Source organism: Humulus lupulus, chromosome 4, assembly GCF_963169125.1.
Source record: "Humulus lupulus chromosome 4, drHumLupu1.1, whole genome shotgun sequence".
NCBI classification, from domain to species: domain Eukaryota; kingdom Viridiplantae; phylum Streptophyta; class Magnoliopsida; order Rosales; family Cannabaceae; genus Humulus; species Humulus lupulus.
Window position 1 is genome coordinate 74,184,892 of NC_084796.1, and position 11,103 is coordinate 74,195,994.

Here is an 11,103-nt window from a genome sequence, read left to right on the forward strand (position 1 = left end):
CTCCCTAATACAATGTGCAGGTAAAGTATTTACATTCTATTTAAGCAGTTAAGCACATAACTATAGAAATAGTTACCATACCCTGAGTGAAGCTATCTTTAGTGATGAGTGTACATGCCCAACTTGTCTTCAGGAACCCTTAATCTTGGCTCACTCTGATACCAAGTTTGTAACGCCCTAAACTCCAGGGACTATTACGGTGTGCATTTAAACAGTGCTAAACTCGCTAATCTATGTCATTTGGCCATAATCGTGTAACTAAGTATGATTAGCGATTTAGGGTTAAAATTTTTGGTTAAGATATAACGTTTAATTAAAACATTAACCATATACATTGGGATCCCAAACATATAATTTAAAGGTTAATTACAAGAAAATATTTACAACCAGCCGACCTAGGCGGAAAAATAGGGTTTAACCCTAGTTCCTCTTTCATCCCTCGACTGTGGCGGTCGAGCAGCTGAATATGTACACGTCGTCACCTAAGCTCTCCAACTCAAGGATGGTCTAGCTTTCTTTTGCCTTTACTTGCACCACATAGCACCCATGAGCCGAAGCCCAGCAAAAAAACTCAATATGCTCATGTACAATAATAACATGTTACTAATCATAATATGCATGCCTAGCAATAATAGCCCTATTCATGCATGCAAATAAGTCCAAACAATGATGGTTGTGGATCCTACCCTCCTGCAAGGATGACTATCAAGTCAATCCTAATCAGATGAGTGATTTAACACTTTGAGGTTCTGATAACCATGCCGGAGCGTATAGCCCTAATCTGTTGAGTGATTTAACACTTTGAGCATCTGATAACCATGCTGGAGCATATATCCCTAATCAGATGAGTGATTTAACACTTTGAGGTTCTGATAACCATGTTGGAGCTTGAAGCCCACAGCCATGTGACGATGTAGTCACCTGGGCCTTTTGGCCCTGGCTCTAAGTGACTAGCTGTTAGACTATACAAGCGCTTATAGTTTTCAATAAACTTGAGGTCGGTCTGAAATTAATGCTCATGATGAGTCATTCAATGCTGATGTCAATTAGATATAATCTTTTCAGCTTGCGTTAAATACGCAAAAACGTTCTTGACTCTTAAAGCCAATACCATACGACCAGTGCTCAGTACTACTGCCGAACTTGACTAATGACTCACAGCCTCACAGTTAATACTGACACCATTGCCAATTTCTGACTCATGGGTCAGTGCCATACACAAGTAAGCAATGCAACCAATCATATATCATATGTCAAATATCCAAATGTAGGGCATTCAGCATGCTTACTTAATAATCACTAGCGTAATTATGATCATGCACAAACACAGAGACTCAAGCTCTAATCAATCTGATATTCAATATTCATGTCATGCCCTAATCACATATTTCTCATGCATCACATACTGGGTGTAGTTTTCTTACCTTTGGTCCAAGCACAAGGTACCAATAAACGAGCCACAAGCACGATCCTGATTCCAAGCCCCTAGCGATAACATAGTCACAACCATAAACGGTGCTTCAATGAGTTCATGTTCCAAAACCCAAATTATGGGACCAATCTCACTCTCCTCGGGACCTCCAATTCCACCAAACAAGGTGGTGGAATCATTCCCCGAGCCCTCGGGTCAAAACCCAAAAAAGTACCAAAAAACCACATTCTGAAGGCGGTGTAGCATTACAACGCTTCCTTTGGTCGCTACAACACTATAAACAGACCATAAATCCCCCAAAATCAGAGCACCTAGCGCTGTAGCACTACTACCTTAGCGCTACAGTGCCCAACCCAAAATTTAAAACCCAAGCTTCAATTGATCCAAAAACTCATCAAAACATAAAATCCACTCCACGCTTAAAAACTTAGAAATTAAAACTTGAATTACCTCCGATTATGCTGTTCCCCAGATAAATCCTCCTGCTAATAAGCTTCTAATCTTCCTTAGAATCGCTATGCCTTGATCCTCGCTTGAATCCGACTCCTAGAACTCAAGTTTCCTTCGAAAATGTGATCGGGTGTCAAAATGGAACTTGGAGGAAGAGAGAACGTTCTGAATGTTATTTTATGATTCTAACAGGTTACTTCATGCTTAAGTAGCCTCAAGCAAATCCTAATGCTCGAGGTCTCGAAAATGCCCCCGGGGGTAAAATAGTCAAAACTCCTAGAATTTCCCTTTGTTCTTACTAACTCCCAATTTATCATCAAATATTTATTCCCATTACCCAATATCCCAGTAATGTGCTAAATACCCCTTAACTCACTCCGAGTCAAGTATAAATCCCATTGTGACTTTCCCTCTAGCTTACCTCCTAGGATCGTCTCGTGCTGAGTAACCCTAGCATAACCAAATAATAATGAAGCACAACACATGCCACATATATGCCAAATATGCCCGAAATGACCAAAATATGAAAATCACCCAATTAATAAGAAATGGGTTCACATGCATATTTAATACACCTAACACATGCATATAATCATTTAATTGCATAATAAATCAATGATGGCCCTCCCGGCCTCCTAATCAAGGTCCTAAACCTTATTAGGAAATTTGGGTCATTACACTCTCAACTCTCTCTCTCTCACCCCTCTCACTCACGATTTTCTCTCCCTCTCCCTCTCCCTCTTGTGTTGAGGCTTTGAGCAAACTAAAGGGAAATTCAAGACTAAGCTGGGTTTAAGGGCTGTTCAAGCTGGGGAAAAGCAAAGTGAAAGGCTGACAAAGGTTCCTGAGGAGTTTAGACTAGCACCTCAGGCAAAATTCAATCTTTGATTGCTGAATTTTGTTGAAATTATATCGGGACTTGGAGCTTGCATGAAACTGATTGTAGGGTCTGATTTTTGGGTGTTAGAGGGGAGTAAGAAATTGTTTGTGAATTGAACATGATGCTTAGGTTATAGGAGTAAGCTTTCTAGACTTGAGTCTAAGTTTGGTATGGCTGGGTAGATTGCTGAGAAAACCTAAGAAATTCTAGGTATGCGGGGGTGCACCGCGACCCAGCTCATGGGCGTCGCAGTCCGCATGCCCAGAATGCCCTGGGAGGGCTCTCTGTCTTTAGGGCGCACCGCGGCCCTAGGGGGCAAGTCGCGGCCTGCCTCCCCTCAAAAGCATGGGGCCATGCCTCTGACTTGGGGCACGCTGCAACCCTCAGGGACAGTTCACGGCTCGCCTAGGGAACTTTAGCCTAGGTTAGTTTTTATGCTTGGGAAGACTCGGGGGTTCGAAACTAAGCGCTCGGGAAAATTTCTACTACTCGGTTTAGCGGAATTCGAGGTCCTGGAGGCTAGTTATTGTTTCCTAAACATTTATTTGGGTTATGAATTGATGATCACCCATTGACACTGTGACTAGGTTTATCGCTAAGGCTCAGGACTGAGGATTATGCTCAGGACCATACTTTTAATTCTCTTCTCGGGATTTGAGGTTAGAAAACTGCACCCTTGTGGTTGGGAGTAGGACTGAGATTCCCAATATTTGAATACATGTACTATGTGATTGTACGATTGTTATGATATATGAGAATGAACGACCTAAGGGTGTCAGGGCTGATGATGTGTGTACTGAACATAACTCGGCCTAAGCGAGCCGGGGTCAGCTAGATAAACAGAGGGCTTGGTCTAAGCGTACCATCCTTCAACATTTGTGAAACTAGCTAAGATATGAACTTGAAATTATATGTTTACCATTGGTTAATTTAATGCTCATACTTTGTTATATAATTGAATTGGTTGAGTTAAGGCTTATTGGATTCCATTGATGCTATATGTGTTTGATGTTTATGGTTTTCTTGATGGGACTTGGCTCACGGGTGCTACGTGGTGTAGGTAAAGGCGAAGGGAAGCTGGACCAACCATGAGTTGGGTGTTGGTTATCCAAGGCATTACAACTTGGTATCAGAGCCATCTAGGTTTAAGGGTTCCTGAAGACTAGCTGGGCATGTACACTCGCCGCTAAAGACAAGATTGACTCATGATTTGGAAACTGTATATATGTGATTACATGGTTAAATGCTTGAATGCTTGAATGTAATGTAAATGCTTTGTTGCATGATTAATAGGGAGCATGAGATACTGATAGGTTCTGGCCCTTGACTGTTGTGTGATTACGATGAGGCGTACTTATTAGCATTGCTGCTGCATGTGAATGAATGTTTAAATGCTTGTTTGCATCTTGATTGCATATTGCTGGTTGAGTTTCAATGGTGGATTATGGAAATAATGTTAACCTATCATCATTGCCTGACTACCGAGTCCTTTATTATAGATAAACTTTGATATCTATGCGTCCAATGCGATCAATACGACTAGCTGGCACAGGGGTCGAGGCTAGAGAAGATGAGCAGGGCCAGAACCCTCTGCCAGTCCCTGAGAACTGGCAGCAAATACTTGCTGATATGCAAGCCCGATTACAGAGTCAAGAAGAGCAGATCAATCTCTTGAGACAACATGCTCCATCAGTGAATGCAGTACCTATTGCACCACCTGCTGTGGCACCAGTTGTACAACCACCTGAGGTTGGAAACCGGTAAGAGCCACTTTGTGAGCGGTTAAGGAGACAGCATCCTCCAACCTTTGAGGGTGGACCAGATCTACTGAAGGCTGAACAGTCGATGAGTATGATTACCTCCATCCTTGATTTTATGAGGGTGGAAGGTAATGACAGGGTGGCTTGTGCCACCTATTGTAACGCCCTAACACCCAGGGACTGTTACATTGTGCATTTTAAACAGTGCTAAACTTGCTAACCGAGCCATTTTGCCATAATCGTGTAACTAAATGTGATTAATGGATCAGGGTTAAAAATTTTGGTCAAAGATACGACGTTTCACTAAAACGTTTATTGTATACACTGGGAACCCAAAATATATTTTAAAGGTTAATTACAATAAAATATTTACAACCAGCCGACCTAAACGGAAAAATAGAGTTTAACCCTAGTTCCTCTATAAACCCTTGGTCGTGGCGGTCGATCAGCCGCAAATGTACACATCGTCACCTAAGTTCTCCAACTCAAAGATGGTCTAGCTTTCTTTTGCCTTTACCTGCACCACATAGCACCCGTGAGCCGAGGCTCAGCAAGAAAACTCAATATGCTCATGAATAGGTAATAACATGTCACTGAATCATAATAAGCATGCCTAGCAATAATAGCCCTATTCATGCATGGAAGCAAGTCCAAATAAGTGATTATGGGCCCTACCCTCCTGTATGGATGACTATCAAGTCAATCCTAAGTGAATATCAATAATGATTCTGGTAATCATGCTGGGGCTTGCAGCCCAAACAGATAAATGACTAAGGAGTCACGAACTTGAACCCAATAAGTGACTTATAAGTCACGAACTTGAACCAGATAAGTGACTAATAAAATACGAACTTGAACCAGATAAGTGACTAATAAATCACGAACTTGGGCTCCGCACCCTAAGACATGTGACGTTACAGTCACCTGAGCCTTTTGGCCCTGACTTTATGTAACTAGCCTTTAGACTAGACAAGCGCTTTTGTTTTCATCGAACTTGAGGTCGCCCAAGCATTTCATGCTTATGTTGATAATGCTTATGTCGATTAGATCTAATCTTTTCGGCTTGCATTAAACATGCTAATACCATTCTTGACTCATAAGCCTATACCATATGACTAGTGCTCAGTACTACTGCTGAACTTGACTAATGAGTCACAACTTCACAATCAATACTGACACCATTGTCGTTTCTGGCTAATAAGTCAGTACCATTCACAGATAAGCAAGACTGCTAAGCATTTACAATGCAATTAATGTCCACATATAGAGCACTCAACATGCCTCATCAATAACCATAGATGTCACATACTGGGTGTAGTTTTCTTAACTTTGGTTCGAGCGTGAAATAATAAAAGAGCAACCCTTGAGAATGATCGGTCCTTAAATCCCTTAGTGGTCACCTAGCCATAACCAAATACAATAATATCAAAAGATTCAATCCTTAAAAACAAACTCTGGGATCACTTCCATGCTCTCGGGACTTCCAATCCACCCAAACGGGGTGGTGGAACCATCCCTCAGCCCCCAAAGTCCTCCCAAGCCCTAAAATTGGGTCTTGCTGAAATAGACCTAGTGCTCGGGCGCTCATGGGGAGCTGCCCCAAGTCAGAGAGCACCCTTGCTCTCCCCTGCCTAGCGCTGGGGCACCAAAAGTGGCGTTGGGGCGCCAATTCGACAGACCAGAAATTTATGGTTTTCTCCTCTACATTTTCCTCTGAATACCATGCTTCGAAACCAACCTAAACACCATCCAAACCTATGATTTAACCCCAAAACCTTAACAATACCTCAACCTCGTCAAAACCTAAATCCAAACATAATCAAAACACCAGTACATACCCAAATCCACAATCAAACTTGAAGCTCAAGAAGTAACTTAAAAAGAGAGCAAGAAACCAGAAAACATGGCTGAAATCTTACCTTAAACTCAGGTTTGAATCCCCTTCAATGGCTGATCACTAGCCTAGAACCTCAAGCCTTGTTACCTCAACTTGAATCCTCAAACTAAGCTTCAAAATTCCAAAGGAAGAAAAGAGAAAAGATGATCATGGAGGAGGAAGAAAGAGTACTCTATTTCCAGCCTACCTCTTTCTACAGCCTTCTAATTTTAACCTCTAACCCTTGGTCGAAAGACCAAAATGCCCCTAACCTATTTTATTTCCTTAACAGCCCCCAACGCAAAATAGTCCTTTCCCGTCTATCCCATTAATTATAATTAACATCCTCCAATTCCCGTTATTCCCAATATTCTCAAATAATAATTAAGTCATATCCTATTACCCTTTAATTCCTGGTAATGTACTAAGCATCAAATTACCCCGACACTCACCTCGAGCCCGGTAAACTACCCCATTGTGATCAAACTGCTAACTTACATTCGAAGATCGTCTCATGCCGAATAGCACAAACATATCCACATAATAATGTGGCCTCATTCATAAATCCATAATCATGCATGAAAATATATAGTTATGCCCTCAACAGACCAAATTACCAAAATGCCCTTATAATGAAAAGTGGACCCACATACATGCATTTATCACCATATAATAATATAACTCACATAATCATGCATAATGATACACATAAATATCATATAATCATATAATTCCATAATTTTCCATCTTGTCCTCCTAATCAAGGCCCTAAGCCTTATTGGGAAACTTGGGTCGTTACAACTATCCCCTCCTTACAGAAATTTTGTCCTCGAAATTTAATTTGACTAGCCCGGAATATCAATCCCGCATAACTAATTCCAGTTCCCCGGTCGCTCCCTCGACCTCACTATTTGTGTATAATACCTTAATCAAGGTATAGCTTTGTTCTTCCGAACTCTGTTCCTTCTGTCTCATATTTGAACTGGCTATTCCTCACATGATAATTTAGCCTCAAATTCAAGATCCTCATAACTCAACACATGAGTTTCTTCTAACACATGTCTTCAACATGGAAATATAAAATACACTGTATACAACTTACAGTGCCAAAATTGAGGTCAATCCATAGGCAACCTGCCCGATCCTATCCAGGATTCAAACATTCCTTACTAATCTAGGGCTCAACTTGCCCTTATTTCCTCACCCCCTTTCCATGGTGATATTCTAAGGAAGATACAATCCTCCACCTAGAATTCCATGTTCCTGCATTTCAGATCAACAAAACTTTTCCATTTACACTGAGAAGCGAGCATCTGAGCTCTAACCTTTCAATGTTCTCAATGATCATCTAAACCACCTCAGGATCCAAACATAACATCTCATTCCAATGAATGGGTGATATACATTCCTTACTATACAACGTTTCATAAGGTGCCTCTTCAATACTGGATAACTCTCTCTCTGATTTACCATCAGTCTGAGGATAATCAACTGTACTAAGTTCCAACTATATACTCATCGCCTTCCTTAACCCTCCCAAGACCTGGAAGTAATAATAGAGTATTAATCTGATAAGATAGATCTTGAATTCCATGAAGGCATACTACCTCTCTCACATAGAGGTCTGTATACTGATCAACTGTATTCCTTGTCATTTCTGATACAAGTGAGCTAACTTAAAAACTGGTCCATAATGACCCAATCCAAATCACGCTGGCCCACTATCTAGGGCAGCTCCACCGCGAAACCCATCACGATGTTTTCTTTACTTCCACTATAAAATACACAAAGGCTGTAATGGCCTTACTGGTTTTTGATACCTTTTCTTGACCTGCCAACAGATTAAGAACTTTGCCACATGTTCTGTTATGTCCATTTCCATCCCAGGCCACCAATAAAAAGCTTTGAAATTCTAATACATCTTCATGATGCGTGGATGAAGAGAATAAGAGGGTAATATGAGATTCATCCAAAATCTCCCATTTAATCCTAGTGTCCATTGAATTTCAAATTCGATCCCTATACCTCAATAAACTCATACCTGACACTGAATAGTACTTAGCTAATCCAACTAATACTTTCCCCTAAATTCTTCCCATTTGTGGGTCACTCGACTGTTTTTCCTTTGATCCCTTCCGAAATAATAAGCTTAAGTGTAAAGTTGGCTACCTGGCCCATCAGTAACTCTACTCTAGTCCTGGTCATATCCTTCAAATAACATGATGCATAGACAATCACTTTTCCCTGTCAATGAGAAATCATAATAACCTATAAACTGGTTCTGATCTGTAAGAAGACTCAGAAATCATTCACAAAGCATATGTAATATCCTGCCCGTCCAAGGAAACTCCTGCCCTCTGAGGTGTTGCTTGACCTTGGAAAATCTCCAACTGAGAGTATACCACAATATCGTCGATCAAGACGTTCGCACATTCAATTTAGATAATGTCAGAATACCATGTTCATTTAATCCATCAAAACAACTAGGACATTCATCAAATCCTCAAGACATAACTCAGCACTCCCAGTGCTCTCATCTAATATAAAATTCAGTCTTCTGTCTATCCTTCTCCCTGATCTTTAGCTGGTAATAACCAGATCGAAGATCCACCTTGGAGAATACTATCTTACTCAATAACTGAGTCTCTAGTTCTTATAGCTCTGTTGAAGTTGTTGACCCAAACTCTTAAGTCTCCTTGTTTTGATGATTAACAAATATTTGATTATTATTTGTTACTAATGATTTGTTGATTTTGTAGCAAAAACCAAAGTGAATTAGCACTTCAAAGTCAAACTTATGACCAAGGGCAAAATGGTCATTTTACCAAATTTTCCGGAAACGACCCGAAATGGACTTCAAGACTCAAGAAACTCAAGATAAAGGTTTAATTTCATTTCTTAGTCTTGTAAAGTGATTGCAAGTATACTTTAAGTCATAAGTATAAAATTTGGCTCACTCACGTACTAAAAAATGGTGATTTTTTAAAATGATAAATAAATATCCTAAATTCACTTTTAAGAAAATACATCCCGATACGGTCGTAACGCAATTGGAATTTTTGAAATCGGATAAACGAGCTAAAAGTTATGAAGAATTGAAAAATGGGAAAATGGCACAATTCGGACTTTTGCTCTCTGTTTGCCATTCGGAATTCCGGATTGGCAACCGGAATTCCGGTTGCTTCCAGACCGGAATTCCGGTTCCCCATCCGGACTTCCGGTTCGCGGCAGACAGCTTCGAAAATTAACTCCTAACGGCTATAAACGGCTAGTTTTTTCCCAAACTCTATATAAACTCGTTTTTCACTCAAAGTTGGAGGCTGGCTGAGCATTTATTACATATACCAAACCAAATCCATTGATTTCAAAGAGCTTTCAAAGTTTAACTCATCCAAACACATTTTCACACACTTGAGCCAAAATTTGTATTTATTTCTTCTAAGTGTGCTTGCTAATCACTCTAGGTTTCTCATTGTATTATCATACTTCTAGAGTGATTTTTGCTTGTAATATCAAACACATTCCCATATTGTAATTGAGGTGAGGTTGGCACCGGTTTTGTAAACAACCCGGTTAGAGTGAGATTGGCACTTCAACAATCCGAAAAAGAGGTTGATAGTCCTTGGTGGTGGAAAACTATTGTAAGAGGTTTGGAAATACCTTGGTGAAAAATTCCCGGTTGTAAGGGTTAGTCAAGCCCGCTAACTTGGCTCGATAGTTGAACTCAAAGCTAGGTCCATAGCTTTGAAGACCAAGGACGTAGGTGGCTTAGTTCTACCAAACCTTGTAAAGTTCGAGAGTTTGCAATTTCTTAACCTTCAACTCTTTACATTACAAGTTTGATTATTGCTATATCTATTTGATTGCCATATTATTTGCTTTTACTTGATAAATTTGATTTATTGCATAATTTGGCATATTAAGTTTTAAATTTCCGAAATTAGTTTAAATTTCCAATTCACCCCCCCTCTTGGAAACATATCTTGGGTTAACAATTGGTATAAGAGCAAGGGCTCATTTATTTGATTAGATTTCACAATCTAGAGCATGGCGTTTCCAAGTAATTCACAAAATAACATGTTAGAAGGTTTAAGCACAACTAGAGCACCATTCTTCAATGGAGTAGACTTTCCTTATTGGAAAATTAGGATGGAAACTTATCTTCAATCTATTGATTATGACTTGTGGCATATAGTGTCTAATGGTCCTTACATTCCTAAACATGTCATTAATGGTAAAGAAGTTATTAAGACATATGAGGCATATGACGAAGAAGATAAGAAAATGCTTTCTAAGAATGCTAAAGCTAAATATGCACTTATATGTGGTTTGGATAGAGATGTGTTCAAAAATATTGAACAAGCCTCTACCGCTCATGATATGTGGAAAATGCTTGAAGTCACTCATCAAGGAACAAATGCTATGAAGGAAACTAAAATTCAAATTTATTCTACTCAATATGAGAACTTTAAGATGAAAGCGGATGAAACTATTGCTAACATGTATACTCGTTTCACTACTATCACTAATGGTTTGAATTCTCTTGGCAAGGTACTTTCACAAAAGGAGATGGTGACCAAGATTTTGAGAAGTCTCACCAAAGCCTATCAAGGCAAAGTGATTGCCATTCAAGAAGCCAAGGATCTCTCAACACTTCCCTTGGAAGAACTAATTGGTTCACTCATGAACCATGAAGTTTTCATGA